This window comes from Sciurus carolinensis, chromosome 11, assembly GCF_902686445.1.
Source record: "Sciurus carolinensis chromosome 11, mSciCar1.2, whole genome shotgun sequence".
Classification (NCBI taxonomy): domain Eukaryota; kingdom Metazoa; phylum Chordata; class Mammalia; order Rodentia; family Sciuridae; genus Sciurus; species Sciurus carolinensis.
In genome coordinates, this window is record NC_062223.1 from 6,266,630 (window position 1) to 6,286,350 (window position 19,721).

General features: G+C 58.8%; 1 protein-coding gene across 1 annotated transcript in view; it reads left to right on the forward strand.

Annotated features, from left to right (window-relative positions):
• Positions 1 to 874: 874 nt before the first annotated feature.
• Positions 875 to 19,721, forward strand: part of Shank2 (SH3 and multiple ankyrin repeat domains 2) — a 422,358-nt gene continuing 403,511 nt past the window's right edge. The window contains 1 exon segment of the mRNA XM_047516941.1: positions 875 to 1,134. The gene's annotated coding sequence lies outside the window, so the exon portion shown is untranslated.

Sequence of the window (19,721 nt, forward strand, 5' to 3'; positions counted from 1 at the left end):
TGTGCGTGTGTTTTGCTTTTCCCACCTGAGCAGTGCAGATTGGGGTTTGCCTAATGTTAGGCTGTAGTATCATGGAAGGGATTATTTCCCATCCCAGCAGAACCCTAGAACATCTCCCCACCCCAGCCCTTCAGACTACAGATCCTGGTGACAGGAAAGACCCTCCTTTTCCAAAACACTGAAAAACGCAGAACACAGAGACCCCAAGAGCTTATTCTGAGACACACAGCTTATAGAGAGTGGAGATACCAGTGAATTATTAGGGTCCTGAGAAGAGTTGCTAGGACGGCTCAGGGAGCAGATTGGGTTGTGCCACAGCTGGGATCCGGGGACCAGAGGCTGCCGACAGGCCCCTTGGGACAAGGTAAACTAGCCATTCCGGAGTCTTGGATAATAATAGGATCCCGGGCGTCTCCGGAGGGCGCCTTTTCTCCTGTAGGATTCCCGGAGCAGCTGGCTCCTCTCCCCGCCACCCCCACCTTCTCTTGGCTCGGAGGGCACTTGTTAGAGGCCGGTCTCACAGCCCTGGGCAGAAGGCGCCCCCGACCTGGCGGCCTGGAAGCAGATGCCCGGCGTTTGCCAGGGACAAAGTTTTCTTGGGTTCTGCTAATGTTTCCTGTGCAAGCGGCCTCTGTTTCCGAATCCTATTAACATACTCCGGGGTGGCAGCCGGCGGCACTCGGGATAATCGCGCAGAATGAGCCAGGCTGCGCGACACGAAGGGACTTTCTCGTCCTCTGGGCTTCTCCGGGAGGCGGGGTGCGCGAGCCACGCAGCCCGGGGCGGGGCGGGGGCGGCCCCGGGCGCCCCGCAGTCTCCCGGGGTTGCCACAACAGACCCCGCGCGCCACGCCGGAGTCGCCGCCGCGGCCCGGGCCGCCGGGGCAGGTGGGGCGGGCCGGAGGACCCCGGCCGCGCGCGTCCCCGGGCGGCAGGAGGCCCCTCCCCCGCCTCGCCAGGCCCCAGGGCCGCGGCGCTCCCCACCCCGGCACCTGAGCGGCCGCGGCTCCCGCGCTCCGGCCGTGCTGGGCGCGGCGCGGCTCCCGTCCCCGCGGCCCAGCCAGGTGTGCGCGGGCGCCGGCCCTCCCCGGGGGCTCCGGCCCGCCCCCGTCGCGCGAGCGGCCGCGCGAGCCAGGTAAGACAGCGGTCGGCGGCGGGGGCGCGGGGCGGGCGGGCGTCCGGTGCACCCCGCGAGCGGACAAGGGCAGTAGGCGGCCGCCAGGTACCCAGCCCTGACCACCGAGGCTGTTTGGGTGCGTCTGAATTCCAGGAGCCCAAACTACAGCGTGAGCGCGGTCTCGGACCCGGAGAGGCTGGGGCCAGGGGCGGGGAGAGGGATCGCGCGTTCCGCTGGGGCTCGCTCCTCGGTGGCGACACCCCGCCCCCACGGCGTCCCTCTGGGGCAGGGGCCGGCTTTAAACGCCGCCGAAGCGGCGTGGGCGCGGAGAGCAGGAGCAACCTCTTTGTCCCCTGAGCGCGTGGACCTCTGCCACCTCTAGTGCTTTCTGCCCCTTCCCTTGGGACAGCACAGGTGGACCAACATCCGCCCGCGCCCAGTGTCTCCTTGCCCTAGGTCGCCGCCCGCTTCCCAAGGACCTGGGCCAGCCAGCCCCGCCGAGAAGCCGGCGCGGGGCCGCCAGGGGGCGCACGGGAGGCGGGGACCCGCGCCACGGTTGCCAGGTCCCCCGAGACCCCGCTGCGGTCACCCCGGCCCTGCACCCAGCCTGGCGCGCGTTACTGCAGCAGCAGGCTTGGGGAGCCCGGGGTCGGCTTGCCGGGTGCGGGCCCGGGCGTTGCAGGCTGGCGCCGCAGTCTCCGGGGTCGCGCGGAGTCCCCGCGGGGTGCCCGACCCCTGCCGTCCGCACTCACCCTCCCGGGTGTGGGGACTCGGCGGGCGCAGGGGAGCGGCCCCCGCGTCCGGCCGCCACCGCGGGTGAATTATGCAGGAGGCTGGCACCGGCGCGCTCGAGTTGCTCAAGTTTCCCTGGCAACTTTCGCCCGGGCATCCCTCCTCCCCCGCGACGGGCAGCTCCGCCCGCGCGCACCCGCCGCCAAGGAACCTCCACCGGTTGGCCCGGGCGCTGGGCGCCGGGCGCGGGAAACACTCCGCAGGACGCCGACCGCGCCCTCGCTGCTGGGCTCGGGCCGCCAACTGAGTCAGCAGGTGCGACCCCTGCGACGCCGCGCGGTAAACATCTCTGTCCCGGTGCAAAGGGTGCGGGGGTCGCGGTGGACCTCGCCGCCCTGGTGCGGAGGGTGTGGGGGCGTGCTGGACCTAGCGGCAGGGATGCTGGGATCCCGGCGGGGCGCCCTGCCGCGGGTCTGTACGTGGACACCCTGCTCAAAATGGGCGATCGGTCGCGGGTGAGGTTCGCGTTTCTGTGGGGCTGGGGGCGCCTGGAGGGGGAAGCTGGTTCTAGTGACCAGGAGTTTTGGCAGCCGAGCTTTTAAGGGGCCCAGGGCAGCTCGATCTGAGAAGGCGCTTAGGTCCGCAGGCGAGGTTCAGGCCGAAGTACTGGGGGCTCCAGGGAGCCACGGATGCGTTCCGTCCTGAGAGCCCCTCAGAGGCCCTCCGAAAATAGTGATTTCCACATGGAAATTCAAGGTAGTAATTTGGATAGGCGTGTGACCTCTTTTTTGTCTGAAACTCAAGTTCGAACGTTAATGGGGTCAATCAACTAATTAAGTGGAGCTTCAAGATGCAGAGAGGTAATTTTGAAAGTTCTGTTGGGGGTTGACTTGGACCTCCACCTCAATTCAGGCCTGGACCTCGCCATTATGACCAGGGCTGGAGCTGAGGTTCAGCCTGGATCCACGTCCCCTACTGTCCGAGTTAAGTAATTTCTAGTGAGGACCCATTGTGAGGACCTGGACCCTGGTCCTGAAGAGTGTAGGGCGTGGAATGTCTTCAGTCGCCTGGAAGCGGAGATGCTTGCTTTTGGAGATCCCAGTGTTCCAATTCCTTGTAGGTGACAAGCCTGGGTTTGATGAAAGGGCTAACTCTGCGTTGCCTGGGCCCTGGGAGCGGGGCCAAGCAGCTTTGTGCCTGGTAATTAGGGGGCAAAGGGATGAGGCTGCTGTGGAAGGAGGGTTGGTGGGTGGCATCTGTGGGTTTTTATTCTGGAAGCCTCAGTAGGAACCCTTGACTTCCTAGGAACGAGGTGGTCTTGATAGTGGCCATATGCTGAAGCTCCCGAGCATTTTCTGAAGGAACTGGATTCCATTGTTGAGTGAGGAATTCTTCCCAGAAGGAAGAACTGGGTGGGAAGCTGGACCTGGCTGTGGGCCTTGAGGAGGCTGGAATTCAGGTGTGAAAAGGAACTCTATGCATAAGGTGATCTTATCTATAAAGGCTGATCCCAGGGGGGCTGTCGACAGCCTTAGACAAATTAGAAACCCCAGGTGGAGAAGGGGAACCTGCTACTCTCTCAAGTACCTCCAGCTTTAGAAAGCCCTGTGCAGAGGCCACTTTTCGGGAGATTTTCATTCATTCATTCATTGATTTGGCCCTCTGCTGACGTGTTGGGGCCACCTCATGCAGGGGACTGATCCACATCTGGAGGGGAGCTATCTGGAATCACCGAGGGGCAAGGTGTAGATGTGGGAAATTCCTGCCTGGGGAAGGTAAACGGATTCTGAGATAGAAAAATGTAATGTCATAGAAAAGCGGTTCTTTTACATGCATAGTTTTATTTCCAAATAGGCATTCAGATCCTGAATGATACAGCTCCGGTGTCCCTGTGGGCTTCGTGAGTCACAGGGACCCATCCCAAGTAGGGCTCAGTGTGGGGGCACACCCTCCCGCCCCCACTCAGAGGCATGCTGGGGGTGGCTGTGGATCCCGGCACCGACCAGAAAGCCCACCCAGCTCCCCTCTGAGACTGCAGGACCTGTGCAGTCTGACAGTGGCCGAGCAGAGGGTCTGAAGTTGGCGGCATCTTCAGGAGCCCTAGTTGTCCTGTGCTGGACTGTGAACCTGCAGGAGGGAGTGTTTAGGACCCTTCATCCAAAGGACCTCTGGCTGACTTCCTGGCCCCTGCCTGGACAGAGAGGGGGTTTGTGAAGGGGAGGGGAGCTGCAGACAAAGGCCTGTCCTTTTCATCCTGGGGACCCCAAGTCCTTCACCTGGGTGCTCATCGAGCCAATGATCTATTGTAAGGATGTGAACAGATTGAGGGACAGGCTTGGAGCCTGGGACCCCTCCCCCACCCAAGGCCCTGTGACCTTTGTGACTGGCCAAGCACCAAACCTGCCCAGCCCACCGGGAGGCCTGCTGCTGTTCTCTGGCCACAGGTGATCTAAGGCATGTTTGACTTTCTCCCAGCTGCATCAAAATGACCTGGCTCTACAGGCAGTCAGCCAGGGCCTGCTGCGTGCCCAGGGGAGCCAGGCGGAGGGCCAAGACCGGGCGCGTGCTGTGGGGGCAGGAAGGAAGTGGCCTTTGGGTGCTATAGGCAGAGAGGGTCCCCAGGGAATGTGAGCAGGGAGGGAAATGTGACCTCTTGTCCTCCCCGCCCCTGATTCCCTCTCTCTACCGGACCCGGGCACTCTCCTGCTCTCTGAAGCCTCTCAAGGCCCCCAGGAGAGGTACCGTTGGTTACTGTTCCCAGGTTACAGATCGGGGCCCAGGACTCACGGGAGCGAAGCCACTTGCCGTAGGTGCTCCCAGCTAGCCAGTGAGGGGCCGAGATGCACCTGGGCGGCTAGGGGGAGCCCAGTCCCAACTCTGCACACCCTGCCAGGGCTAGCGTGCATTACCCGCGGGAAGGGGCACCCGGACACCGTTAGGAAATTAGTCTTCCTGTTCCTGCGGTGTGAAATTGAGTTGCAGTCAGCAGGTGATAACCAGAGTTTCTGATCAGATTTCTGGTGCGAAACGTGTTTTTATTGTTGCTGTTGAAAGCAGGTTCATTTCTTTGGCTCTCCTGGAACTCGTGTCCTTTGGGTAACAGGGTGCCTTCAACAGGAACTTCCGTCACTCGTGTCCTTTGGGTAACAGGGTGCCTTCAACAGGAGCTTCCGTCAGTCGAGGGGCTTTTAGTTTGAAATGGGGCGTGTGGGGAGAAGTGCCCACACTGGTACTGAGAGCCAGCTTGGGGCCCGGGAACAGCACGTAGGTCACTCTGGGTATGTGTGCTTTGGGGCTGGCACTGTAGCACATGTCACTTTCTGGGAGATTAAGCTCTTAAAAGCCTGCAGGCTGCCAGGCGTTTGTGGGTAGCAGCAGCAAAGAGCAGGGCACTCCCCCTAATTGGCTGCCAGATGTCAGGGCCAACCCCTGAGAACTGTCCCTCAGCGGGTAGCTCAGTGGGGACATAGAGTTGAATTAGGCCAGGAACACCTACTCAGAGGCTGCAGATTCCAGATGGCCAGCCCCGGGGCTGCCCGAGGGTTCCTGTCCTGCCCTGGAAATTCTAATGCCGATGCCCAGTTCCTCCAGGGATTCTGTCCACAGGAATTCTGGGAAACCAGTTTGTCTGGGAAACAAGTTTTTAGGTGGAAGGGCTGTTGAAGAAAGTCCTGAGTTGCTTAAACTTAAAACATCCTCATTTGGGAGACTCCCTGGGAGGTATCCATTAGGCATATAATCATTGCATACCTGAGTGATCCTGCTGGGCTGGGGCAAGTCTTTCCAAAAGAATGGTTTTTGCTTCTCCCTAAAAGCGTTATTTTTTTTAAAAAAAACTAGATGTAGTAGGCCACCTTTCCTGCACAGTGTCTTCTGGAAAATTGAAACGTGCAGCTGAGCTAGGCATCCTCACACAAGCAGCCCCGGGGCCACCCGCGGATTGGCCGTCAGCCGTCTGTTAGCTTTCTCCCACCCACCTTTGTGAGTCAGCATCTGCAATTTTCTCATAGGTTTAAATATTTGCAAAGGATGCATACCTCTGTGGAGCAGACGCTGATATTTAGCACTAAGTGCCGCATCGCACTTTGACGGTGCCGGCGTGGTGTGGGCCAGGGTGACAGGACCTGAGAGCCGCCGTTCACTGGCAGGCCAGTGAGCTTCGGGCAATCGTCAGAGGCTTTTCTCTTGCAGTGTTGAGGATGGAACCAGGCTGGATGGAGCACGCCTCACCCCGGGTCTGTTCCCTTCATTCCTTTGAACAGCTACTTCCCCCGGAGGATTGTGTTCTCATGTAATAGACTTTTATGCTCCTGGGTCTTTGATTAATCAATCTAGCACACTTCTCTGCAAGAAAAATATTTAAATTGACTTTTAGGAAATTTCCTGTGACCTAAGTGACCAAGTTCTTTTTAAAAAATCACTTCTGGGCAGTGGTGGCACATGCCTGTAATCCCAGTGGCTCGGGAGGCTGAGGCAGGAGGATCGTGAGTTCAAAGCCAGCCTCAGCAAAAGCGAGGTACTGAGAGCCTGTGTCTAAATAAGATGCAAAATAGGCCCTGGAAAGTGGCTTAGTGGTTGAGAGCCCCTGAGTTCAATCCCCAGTACCCCCACCAGCCCCCCCCCCAAAAAAAAATCACTTCTGAATTGAGACCAGCAGTGCAGTCTTTGCTGGGGTGTGGTTACCCAGACGCCGGACACACCTTACCGTTTTTTTGAAATGCAGAGTGGAGTAGAAGTCCACCCTTAGCTGAGTCACACCCTTTGTTTGGGATGGGAGGCTCATCCCCTGGCGGTGTCTCCTCCCCCAAGAGCACAAGAAAGCCCTTCCTATGGCAGAGGGAGTGGGGACTGTTGGGTTGTAGAAAGGGCTTTATCCAACTAAGCAATTTCTGGAGAATTCTCTGCCCCCTCTTAGATTGCCTAGGCCCCAAGCCCCTGCAGGGAAGAAGATCTAAATTTGCAAGATTCCACCTGCACTGAAGGTTCTGGTAGGTGATTTCTACTGGGGACCTTGACACCTAGGCCCTCTAGTAACACATGAGGTCATCCGGGAAATCCTCCTGGCCAGGCCTCTGAGCCTACAGGCTTTCCACAGATTGGAGGGTGCCTGCCCCGGAGCTGCAGGAGTGCGGAGTGGGCGGAGTGGCCAAGAGTTGGATGCACAGCCTGCCTGAGAACTTCTCGGGCCTTGCAGATGCTTGCCTTAGCCTGAGGAGGGCAAGAGGCTCTTCCTGTGTGTGGACTGTGGCCAGTCGGGGGGCCTGAGCCAGCTCAGGCTTGGAGCCCACACAGGCTTCTGTGGGAGAGTGCACTCGGCACTCAGGATTGCCCTGGGGGCCTGGAGGCGGGACACAAGCCTTTGTACCTTGACTTTCCTGAAGATTCAGCACTGGACCCCTTCCCTGGGGGGAAGGGATGCTTGCTGAAGAGGGGAGGGGTCGGGTTTCCCCTGACCCCATTCCTTCTCCCTCGGTTGAGGGGGATTGCTCTGCTTGCATCCTCCATGTCCTGCCAAGGGCTCTGAGGGCCATAGCTCGGTGACTCCTCTGTACCTGGTGGTCAGGTCCTAGGGGTTGACCAGGCCCAGGTCCAGAAGGGGCACCTCAGGAGCAGAACAGGGGGTGTTTGGATGAACATAATGACCACGGTAAAGCCTCGCACCACCCCTCACCCTGGTTCCAGACTTTGCCTCCCTCCAGCGTCATTCATGGCTCCCGTCTGACCCTGGCTGGACATTCTTGGCTTCCCTAAGAGGCCTTGAGGCAGAAGACCAGCTATGGCTGCACCTTCCCTCAGACGCAGTCTCCCACCCAGCTCAGCCTTGGATGGGTGCAGCAGCCCTGGATGGGGTCATGCAGGCCAGGTGGGTCCCCAGAGCCATCTCCTTCCATTTCTCCTCCTTCTGGGACCATCGCAGGGGCTCTGTGCTGGGCAAGTGATGGTGGTGATGGACATGGCTCCTGCTGCCTTAGTGCGCTCCCGGAGTGGACCCACGGCCTCGCACAGCCCGACTCATGGGCTCTGGTCACCCAGGCCAGCAGCCCGGGACAGAGATGTTGGCTGAACTTGCCGGGACCAGGGGCCAGCCACTTCCCACCTGCTGTCTCCCTGGGGTGCCAGGCTGGCCTGTCCTCCTGCTCACTGTCCTGGGAAGCAGACCAGGCAGCAGCTGGTCCTCAGACGTAGGGTCTGAGGGCCCCTTTGCCTTCTTACCAGTCTTCCAAGACCCAGAGAACTTTTGTGTATTTAATTGTTAATACTTGTCCTGTCAGAAACTTAGACCTTAAAAACACGTGTTAGTGTATTTAAAAATAATGATAAACTCATTACATGTCAATGTTAATAACATTTTAAAAATATAATGTCATATGGTGTATCTCAATATTTTTAAGATATGTTATGTTTGTTGTATGTACCAATTAAAAAAATAGGCTTGAAGATCATGCAGTTCCCAGCCTGTTACCCACCTCTGTGCCACCTCAGAGGGTCCATGGAGACAGTGGGCCAGGGTACTTTTGCTATTTCCGCAATCCCACAGTGTTGGGGACTCGAACCCGGGCCTCGAGCATGCGAGTCAGGCACTCTATGTGATGCGCTATATCACCAGCACTGGGTATTTTTAATACTTAAATACTTAATTTTTTAATACTTAAATTTAATTTTTAATACTTAAAAATACTTAATTTTTTCCAGTGGCTTAGGAGACTGAGGCAGGAGGATTGTGAGTTCAAAACCAGCCTCAGCAAAAGCGAGGTGCTAAGCAACTCAGTGAGACCCTGCCTCTAAATAAAATACAAAGTAGGGCTGGGGATGTGGCTCAGTGGCCAAGTGCCCCTGAGTTCAACCCTTGATACCCGCCCCCCCCCAAAAAAAAAAGAGTGATTACTCACTTCCTGAGTAGTGACATAGTATTCTGCGTGTGTCCAGGCCTCAGCCTGCCTTTCCGGGGAGCTCCGTACCACATACCAAGACACTGTGTTGCTTTGCAGTGCAGCTTGAAGACCCCCTGTGGCATTTTGCAAGGTAGATCTGGAGGCGACGCACTTGCTCCGTTTTTGTCTGGGAAAGTCTTTGATTCCTGTTCGCTTCTGAAGGGCGGCTGCCGTCGGCGTGTTGGGCTGGCAGGCTTGCCTTCTTTCTGCTCTGAGCGTTTCGCCCAGGCTCACCTGGCCTGCAAGGTTTCTGCTGAGAGATCCGCAGGCCATCCTGTGGGGCTCCTCTTGCATGTAAGGAATCACTTTTCTCTCTCTGCTTTCAAAATTCTCCCACCTTTGAGTTTGGCCAGAAAACTCATTTAAAGAAGTCTTAGCTGGAAATATCCCGAATCTGAGGAGGGCCATGTGCGTAGATCCAGGCAGCGGAACAGAACAGCGGAGAGCAGGAACCCAGCGCAGGCTACCCGACTGGGTTCGGAGGTGATCGGAGCTCCTGACTGGCAGCGCCCAGCACCGTGCAGCCCCCGGAACTCGAGTCAGGAGGGCTGTTCTCACGGCTTGGTGGAGGGTGCGCCCTGGGAGGCGGGGTCCCTGGGGGAAGACAGAACTTTCCGTTGCCTTGAAGAGGGCATGGGGTGGGCTTCCTTACAGAGACACAGCTGTGGGGTGCAGGGAGCAGCCAGAAGAGGTGTCCCTCTTGGCCTTGTCCCAAGTTGTGGCCTTTGTGCCACTCCTGCTCTGTGGCCTGTCATCAGCGAGGACAGAGGGTGTTCACTCCTATGAGAATGCAGACCAGGGACGGGGAGACGTGCGCCAAGGTCAGCCCTGGGCAGGCTCGGGCGGGATCGGCCGTCTGGCGGCTTCATCAGAGGGCAGGGTGGTGGGGTCCTAACGGCCTCCCGGTCGTGGACCACCTGGAGCGTGTGGGAGTGCCAGCCCGCTGGTGGTTAGCCGCAGCCTCTTCTGGCCTGATTCTCCGCCTTCCTGGGCCTTCTGCTGGGTCGGGGCTGGGCAGGCCCTGGACAGGCCTGGGAGGTGGTCGAGGTGCAAGGCCCATCCCGGGGCTGAGGATAGAAGTGTGGGGAAGGGGCATGGAGCGCAGAGAGTCCCAGACTGGTCATGTTGCAGCGCTGCCCCTGGCCCCTCCAGAAGTGGGAAGGGCCGCCAGGCTGGCCAGGGCCTTGTTAGCGGGGGAAGTAGCCCAGCCTCGCTGAGCGTCCTCAAGTTGGAGGGTGACCCTGGGGACACCTGAGTGTTGGGAATCACAGAGCAGAGCTGGCATGTTCTCTGTCCTCGTGTTCCCAGGACCCTGAGCCCAGAGCACTGAGCACACGCAGGGCGTTTGCCGCCGACAGGCCCCTGTGGGCATGGATGCGTGGTGAGTGAGTAAGTCCCGGTCAGCAGAGGCATCTCTCCCGCACGGCTGCCTGCCGGTTATCTGCCACCAGCACCCCTGCTGGGATCAGGGTTCCAGGAACTCAAGTGTCCCCTGCGGGTCTGTGGCATCTCAGGAGGCAGAATGGGGAGTGGACCCTGGGTGTCGGAGCGTTGGGTCCTGTGGAGTTGAAGCCTGGTTTTGGCATTTGGTGGCAGATGAGGTTTGTCTGGAGATGGACCCTCCGGGGCTTTGTGACTGGACTGTCCCTGGCTGAGCCAGGGTTTCTGGGGCCTCCTCATACTTCTGCAGCCTCTCATCTTGACTGGAGGGACCGGCGGTGGCGGCTTCCAGGAGGCCCAGGCCCTGAGTCTTCAGGGACGAGCAGAACCCGGCGTGGCCCAGCCCTCTGGGGCCGGGAAGTCTGCACTTCTCTGGGTGGGTGGGTCCCCACAGGGCTCAGCAGAAGGGCAGCACCAAGGGAGGGCGGCCCTCAGCCCTGCAGCTGCCTCTCCCCCGTCCTGGGAAGGGACCCCGCGTGGGAGCAGGTGGTGGGGTGCTGGGGCGGCAGCCGGCCCTCCCCCAGCTCGGCTCGGCCCGCTCTGTCCCCGCGTGGCTGGTGGCACTGTGTTGGTTTATGGGCTGCCTACCGCCTCCTGCCTCCTCCAGTCCAAGAAGTTCAGGTGGGCAGAGGCCTCGTCCTGCTGCTCGGGATGTTCCCCGTCCCTGTAGCACTGCCTGACACTCGGGCAGGTGCTGGGGCTCGGCTGGCGACTCTTACGCGTGGGGTTTGGCATTGGCGTGCGGGACCTGCCGCACCCCGCATCGCTTAAGAGCAAGCCAGGTTGTTCTCTTCTCAGGCGCGGCCCTCACCGCACTCGACCGCTTTTCTCTTGCGGAGCAAGGAGGGAACTGAACCTTGTGCAGGCGAGGCAGGCGCTAGCCACTGAGCTCGCCCGGCACTCAGCTTCCCAACTCTCGTCGCCCCAAGAGCCCTTCTGTCCACGTGGCTCCACCTGCCCGGGACACTGGCAGAACAGAGTCATGCCACAGGGACCTTCACGCCTGCTTTCTGGCACGTAACCTGGCGTGTCCAGGGTGCCTCCCTGTTGGAGGCGTGTGGGTCCCGTGTGTGTGTGTGTGTGTGTGTGTGTGTGTGTCCACGCTTCAGCTGATGAGCACGTGGTTCTTCTGCTGTTTGGCTGCTGCAAATCGCACTGCTGTGAATGCTGGTGTCTGTCTCGGCGTGGACGTGGGGGTCCTTTCTCTTGGGTGTGGACCCAGGAGTGAAGGGCGGGTCACATGGTAACCGCGGCAGCTGCGTTTCAGGAGGCGGTTGCTGCTCCTCCTCACCTGCAGGTGTCATTATCCGACCTGCCGGGTGCCATGGTGTCACCCGGTTTTTTGTTTCTCTCATGGCTGTTGATCATGCACCTTTCAGGGCCTCCTGGGGTCTTGTGTGTCTTCCCTGGAGAAATGTCCACTGTTCGTTCTCTTGCCTTTTTGTCATTTATACCTGAGTGCTCTTTACTTGTTCTGGATACCCACCCTGGTCAGATGTGCAGTGGACACTGTCCCCCACTTCCATGGTTCCACTCCTTTGGCTTTGTTCATGGTGTCCTTTGAAGCATGGGCCATCTAAGATGTGATGGAGTCTGTTTCTGTTTTCTTTTGATTGCTTGTGCGTTTGGTGCCCCACTAGGGGGACTTGCTTGACTGAGCTCTCCCGAGAGAGCCGTGTGTGACTGCGTCTCACACTTGGGCGTGTGGTCCAGGGGGAGGTGTTTTTCGTGTGTGGTTGGAGAAACCTTTCTCTTTTCATCTGTGCAGGGCTGGCTCGAGTCCAGGGCCTGGTGCTTGTGGACAAGACCACTTGCCCACTGAGCCACTGAGGGCTGCTGGTGCCCTTGTGACAGTCGGTTGAGCAGAGATGCCTGGGACGGCGTCCAGCCTCAGCTGTGTTCCCTGGTGCCTGCGTGTACATCGGCGCCGCGCCGTGTTGCTCACTGTTGCTCCCGTACGTTTTGAGCCTGGGAAAGCTGAGTCCACCCGCCACACCCTTCTCTGGGTTTGGCTACACCAGGTTCCTCAGATTTCCAGGTGAATTTTAGGATCAGCTCACCGGTTTCTGTGAAGAAGTCACCTGGGGTTTTGATGGGCAGCGTTTTGAAGGTGTGGATCCCTTTGTGGAGTATTGCCGTCCGTCGTGACCTGGATATGCAGTGTCCCCCAGAAGCTCCTGTTAGCGCAGGAGTGTCGAAAGGTGAGGTGATCGGGCTGTGAGACCAGTGAGCTGGTTGGTCCATCCTAGTTTGAGGCACTGGCTGGGTGGTCCCTGTAGCAGGTGGGGAGTGGCTGGAGCAGGCGGGTCACTCGGGTGTGTCCCGGGGGCTGTTCTTCCCCTGGAGGGGTTATGTATGACTTTAAGAATTTATCACAGCAGTTTTTAAGACAGACACTTCCTCTGAAGGAAAGTTTGGAGAATCAGAAAAGAGATCCGGCCACGCTGTGATTTTTAACTTGAACAATTTCAAATGTAGCATTGAGGTAAGCTTCCAAACACTTCTATAGACAAGAGAGTTAAAATGAAAGGTGAATTTCTAAAAGGGATCCTTTTGAGAGTTCCTTTACGAAATACCCATTATCGGCAATAAACAATTTCTCCTTATGCCCAAACATAGGATTTTAATGACTGTGGGAAGGTCCACACTTACCCATTATTGCCTAATGAAAGCTCAGACATAGATTTCTGGAAAGTAGTCTACATACGTAATGAAATGAGAAACACCTTCACCCAGGTCTCTGCTGAGTAATTATCAGTGTGTTTATATGTGTATTTGTCAAAGAGCCTTTACACAGCTGAAAACGTGTGGGAAGGCCTTTCTTCCAAGGTTAAACATTCACAGGCAAGCCAGTTCTTACAGGTGTAGGTGTGTGAAAGAGCTCCTAAGCAATTTGCAAGCCTTCGTACAGGAGAATTTGTTCTGGAAGAGAGCCCTGTAAATGTAAAGGCGTATCAAAGCGTTTGCTTACCTGACCCTTTTTAAATGCCATAGATGCCATGGGAGTGATAAACCCTACGTATTTAAAGAACGTGGCACGACTTTTCAGCCATGATCATCCCTGTTAATCATCATGGGTACACATTTTTAGACGCATAGTAGCGTTCCAGGGAGGCCACGTGGGCCAGTTCTCCGTGGGGGTGTTGAGTTGCTGACCCGTCTCCTCTCACCTGAGGTCCATTCAGATCTTCTCTTTCTTCTTTGGTTTGTCTGCTTCTCAGGGAAGCCTGCCCATTACAGGCAGGTTCACCCCCTGTGGCCTTCTGGTGGTGTCTGCCCTTCCCTTAGCCTGCGACACGCCCCTGGTCTTTTCAATCGCTTCCTTTTTTTTTTTTTTTTTTTTTTTTTTTCACAGTTCAGCTAAAACGTTGTCAACTGTGTTGATTTTTTTTTTTTTTTTTTTTTTTTAATAATCAACTTTGGGTTTCCTTGACCTTCTCTGCTGTTTTTCCTACTAGACTTGGTTAATTTTCTCTCCGTCAGATTGTCTCAGTCCTTCCGCTTGTGAGCTAGTTTGCTGCTCTTTGCTTGCTTCCTGGGGAGGCCAGCCTGAGGATGTGAAGTCCTCCTAACCTAGACCTCCACAGGCAGGAACTCCCTCCAGGTGCAGGTGTGAGGTCTCCTAACCTAGACCTCCACAGGCAGGAACTCCCTCCAGGTGCAGGTGTGAGGTCTCCTAACCTAGACCTCCACAGGCAGGAACTCCCTCCAGGTGCAGGTGTGAGGTCTCCTAACCTAGACCTCCACAGGCAGGAACTCCCTCCAGGTGCAGGTGTGAGGTCTCCTAACCTAGACCTCCACAGGCAGGAACTCCCTCCAGGTGCAAGTGTGAGGTCTCCTAACCTAGACCTCCACAGGCAGGAACTCCCTCCAGGTGCAGGTGTGAGGTCCTCCTAACCTAGACCTCCACAGGCAGGAACTCCCTCCAGGTGCAGGTGTGAGGTCTCCTAACCTAGACCTCCACAGGCAGGAACTCCCTCCAGGTGCAGGTGTGAGGTCTCCTAACCTAGACCTCCACAGGCAGGAACTCCCTCCAGGAGCAGGTGTGAGGTCCTCCTAACCTAGACCTCCACAGGCAGGAACTCCCTCCAGGTGCAGGTGTGAGGTCTCCTAACCTAGACCTCCACAGGCAGGAACTCCCTCCAGGTGCAGGTGTGAGGTCTCCTAACCTAGACCTCCACAGGCAGGAACTCCCTCCAGGAGCAGGTGTGAGGTCCTCCTAACCTAGACCTCCACAGGCAGGAACTCCCTCCAGGAGCAGGTGTGAGGTCCTCCTAACCTAGACCTCCACAGGCAGGAACTCCCTCCAGGTGCAGGTGTGAGGTCTCCTAACCTAGACCTCCACAGGCAGGAACTCCCTCCAGGTGCGGCTCTGTGGCATCCCAAGTCCTGCTGTGTGCTTCACCCTTTGCACTCACTTCAGGGTACTCCCAGGTCCCTCCTCTGACCTGCTGGCCATCTGGAAGTGTGGGCACGTCCAGGTGTCTGTGTGTCTGCAGTCCCTTCCTGTTGCTGGCTCCTGATTCTGCGCCCTGCCGTGTGCTGCACGCCTGTCCCCTTGCTTTCCGGGTGGCAGGGCCTGGTGGGGCTCCGCTGGAGGGTGCCGCGTGCCCGGTAGAGTGCTCTGCTGTCTTGGGGAGTGTCCCGTGGCAGGCTCTTAGATTGTTCTAGACTTGGGGACACCAGTGACCCAGACCCAGAGTCCCCGCCCCGTGGGGCCAAATTCCTGGCCGGTAGACAGACAGCCGTTCAGAGAGCTCAGCGTCTGGAGGGAGAGCTGGGTGCACGCTGGGAGCTAAGGGGGACGGGGCGGGGGGGGGGGGAGCCCTGAGGAGGGGTCCTGGAGACCCCAGGGAGGGAAGCAGAAGCTGACGCTGAGGAGCTTAGTGGAAGTTGATGGGAGGGCACTTTCCCCAGGAAACAGCTTTAACGCTTTAAAAGCCTCAGTCTTGCCCGTTGTCAGATGTCAGTTCAGGGCGCTGGGCACGCTCCAGCCGTAGGGCGTCACCACCTCCACGTCCAGGGCTTCCTCCCAGAGCCTGGAACTCTGTCCATCCAGCCCTGGCTCCAGCTGCCGCTCCCGCCTTCCTGTCTGTGGTCTGGCTCTCCTGGGACCTTGCGTCAGGGGACCGTGCGCATCTGTCTGGGTGCCTGGCTGCTGTCACTCGTGGGGTCCCCCGTGGTACATGTGTCAGACCTTCCTTCCCTCTTTACGCTAGACTTGTGTCCCTCCGTCTGTGGACACGGAGCTGCCCCTGCGTTTCCGCTGGGTGATTGTGCACCTGGGCGTGCACCCCGGGCCCCAGCTGGCCCAGGAGTGGCCGCGGTGCCAGGCCCACTGGGGTCATGGAGTCCAGTGCTGGGCCTTCTGCCCACTGCCCCCCACCCGGCAGCTTTTGCCCTGCGAGAGGCCCTTGCTTACTGCAGGGCTCAGGGCAGTGGCCCTGGGGTGGGGATGTTGTGGGGCAGGGCTATTTCCACGTCCATGCCCAGCAAGGAGGCAACTGTGTCCTGCCAACCTGGTGGGGTGTCTTACCTGTGTGGCTTCACAAAGGCCCAGGGCTGGACCCAGGAAGGGGCAGGCTGGAGAGTGGCAGAGGAGGGCGTGGCTCATGCCAGCCGCCAATCAGGCCTCTCCGATGGCCTCGGGCCCTAGACCAGCGGGTTGTGTAAGGGTTCCCTTCCAGTCCAGGAGCAGTCACTTCTGAGCAAGGTCGTCGGCCCAGTGGGACCTTGGTTGGCCTGAGCAGAGCAGGAGGAGGGGCTGTCAGGCCCCTCCTGCTTCCGGGAAGCTTGGTCTGGATGCACGCTGAGCAGTAGCCACGTGCAAAGTCCATGTTGAGTTGACCGGGTGGCTCAGGTACATTTTAACCACTGAGCAGTGGTCTCAGCTGGCCATCCCTGCCTTTTCCTTTGACTTCAAGGCTGTTTTCAGTGTTTGCTCCTTACCGTGGGGCCGTTCCCGTCCAGGGCCAGCACTTGCCTGGGCCACACTGGGAGACATGGCCCTGTCTGCAGCCTCTGCAGGTCTGGCTCAGGATGTCCCGAGTTGCTCTCCCAGGGTGGCACCAGGTGGCTCCTGCCCTGCTCTGGGCAGCTGGGTGCTGGCCGCTCTCTTCCCGTTGAGGGGAAGACCCGAGCTTGCCCCGTCTCTGGTTCACAGAGTGCTTCCTCCAGCCCCTCGGCCACCCAGCTTCCCACTTCCCCAGTGTGCCCATCTCCACGGGGCGTCGCGGTCTGCTTATCGCTGGTTTGCCTCTTCTTCCTGTTCCGGGTGCGTGTCCCCCGGTTGGCTGTCTTCCTGAGGCCTGCAGGGAGCGGCCAGGTGCCCTGCGGAAGGTCCACATGCACAAGTGGTTGGATTTCTTCATCTGCGTCCATTCTTCCAAATCGTGCCTGCCCTGCAGTCCTGGACGCTCCCCTCTGCTCCCGGCAGCTTCGGGGCTGCGCTTTCCGTTCTTCTGGGTCCGCCTGGAGTTGGCACCTGTGTCTGGCTGAGGCCGGGATCTGCTTTCCACACAGTGCCCCCACCTGGGGCTTCGGCCCACTCTGGACCCAGCTCGGCCTGTGGGGCTTGCTCAGGGCTCCTCCCCTCTGCTGCGGTCCTCTCGCTGGCCCAGTCTGATGTTGGCGGGAAGCTGGGCGCTGCGCCCTCCACACAGCGTGCGACCTGTGCACGCTGTTCCATCTCGCGGGAGAGGAAGGAAGCAGCTTCCGAGCCAGGTCTGCTCAGGGCTCCCCATCAGCAAGGGCAGCGTGGCGGACACGGGCACCGCCCCCGCGGGGAGCCCTGGCCAGTGGGAGCAGCTCCCTGCACCATTCCCTGGGTGGCCACTAGGCCCTTGAAACGTGCCTAGTGCTGTTTATTGAAATGACGTCTCCGCATGCTGTGTCATGGAAGATGCACCGTGCCAGCCTCCGTTGCCATCTGATTTACTTTTTAACGTGGCTGCTAGGAAAGTTAGAATTGCACTTGCAACGCAAGTTACGTTGCCATGAGTCAGGGGCTGACCACTCCTTCTCGAGGGCTGGAGTTGGCTCTCCTCAGTTGGCCCCCATACCCTGTCCCCTCCCCCCGGGACCCTACCTGGCCTTGCGTGGCCCCCTGGGCCACCCCTTGCCCTCAGATGGAGCCCCTGGCCACAGGCCTGCTGCCTTGGCGCACAGCAGCCTCCTCACTGGAGGAGCGGGAGGGGTGGGTGGAGGAGCTGCCGAGGCCATTGGGGCTCCATCCTCCACTCTCCGAGGGACTGAGACCAGGTGGGACCCCAGAGCTAATTCAGAATTAACCAGGGTTCCAGAGTGCTGTCTCTGGAAGACCCAGGCCCAGCCTAGAGATCCTGGGGCCTTGCTTGGGGAAGCACCCTGTCCAGGTCCCTGGTGAATTTGTGCTGGATTCCAGAATCCAGTGCCCACGGTCCTTTCTCGTGTCCCAGGCTGACTCAGGCTAGTGCAGCCTCCTGACTTGGACCTGCCGGGTTTGGTAACTGCTGGGTCGACTGTCCTGAGGAGCCAGGTGGTTTCCCGAAGTGCCTGGGGTTAGTGTCCCCTTGTTTGATGTTCTCGGCTGCCTTGCAGAGGTTTTCGGTGGAAGCCTGGCCCCCAGGGATGCACGGTCCCGAGACACCTGACACTCCTGCAGTACGAACCTGTACTTTGCTGTGGCGTCGGCGGCCTGGGATGGGCCCATGTTTTCCTGGAGGATAAGAAGACCCTCCAAGGTTGCAGCCCACCCGTCAGGCACAGCGTGCTCCAGAGCTGGGGGCAGAGAAGAGTTCTTCACTCACTCACTCATTACCTGATTATCATCATGATAAATAAACTCCTGTTAAGAATCTTCCCTATTAATACTGCAGTCACATAAAATGACACACAGCTGATGCCCTTGAAGTAGCTCAAGTGGCTAGTTGTTCCCACGACCTCTGAAGGAGCCAGGGGCTGCGTTAGACTTCCCGGGTCCTGCTGCGTGCCGGCTGGGGCGAGGGTGACCGCGTGTGCCATCCCTGGGTCTCCAGAGCTCCTCTCTGGAAGGAGCTTCGCCAGGTTGAATGTGTCCCCCGGAGTCCACGGTTGCATTGATCTCCAGTGTCCAGGGGTGGGACATTTAGGAGGTGATCAGGTTACCAGGCTGGCTCTGCTGTCATGAGTGATCAATGCCACTGTCACAGGAGCGGGTTAGTGATGAAAGGGGGTTGGTCCCCTCTGCCCTCTGGGTCCCTTGCCCTCCTGTCTCCTGCCCTGTGAAGACACGAAGGCCCTCAGCAGACACCGGTGCCTGATCTTGGACTTCAGCCTCCAGAACTGTGGGAAGTAACCCTCGTTCCTGTGAATTTCCATTTGCAGAAGGGAAGATGCTCTGGCAGGGAGCTGGACCTTGGCTGCAGTCCCCCTGGGGTCTGGAACCAGCAGATGTGTGGTAGCCAGGACAGAGGGCATGTGAGCACATCCCACGTCCTCCCCTGCGTCCCTCCCTCCTGGTGCCCAGCGGCCCCGTCTGTGGACGTCCATGACCACCTGTGCACAGCCTGTCCTTCCCGAAACTCCTCAACTTTTGTGAATAGGGTGGCTGGGTAACCCCTGGTTGGGGCTTCCCCTGCTAACGGAATCTGTCCCTGTGACTGCCTGTGCAGCTGTGTCCCTGAGTCTCTGGGTAGCTAGAGGCAGCGTGGGCTTGCTGGGCACACTGGGCCGGGCCTTGCGGGTGCTCCTGTGGGACTTGAGCCTGGGCGTGCATTTCTAGTGGTCAGCAGCTCTGCTGCCTGACTGCTGTGTTGCGTAGGGCAAGCTAGTGGGCCTCTCTGGGCCTTAAAATGGAGGTAAAGGCACAGCTCGGGTGGCCGTGAGCGTGCAAAAGAGCTCTTACGTGATCTGCTTAGGTACTGCCAGTGCTGCATGGGGTCACCACCTCTGCAAACTGCCTGTTTGGCCGGGTCCTCCTTGCCCTGTGGGATGTCTTGTTTTGCAAGGACCCTGCTATAGGGCAGAGCAGGGAGGCTGGGGCCCCGGGTGTGAATCTCCGCAGAGCCTCCAGACCCTGGAGTGAGCTGGGCCCAGGGACGCGGGACAAGGGGGGACAGAGGTGGCAGTCTGTGTGCGTCACGGGGCCCTGGGGGTTCTCTCCCTGGAGACTCCAGGCTCCAGATCACCCTCTGCCAGCTGGCCGGGGAGCCATGGAGCGTGTTCCATGTCAGCCTCGGTCCGGATGGGTCTTCCCGACGTGGATGCGTTGTGTTCATCTGAAATATTATCCTGCCATCTTTTGTTCTCCGCCTGGGAAGTGGAGACGGAGGGTTCACCGGAGCCCCTAGTTCAGTTACCCTCTGACAAAGCCTGCATTGTGGTGGTCAGGGCCCTTGGTGGACCAGGCACAGCTCCTCTCCGCTGGACGCTACCTGTGCGCCCGCTGTGGCCTCGGGCAGGCCCTGCCCTTCATGCTGTGGCCCTCAGCTTCCCGGTTGTGAGTGGGCTGAGGGCGCCCGTTGGCGACCGTAGCTTTGAGTG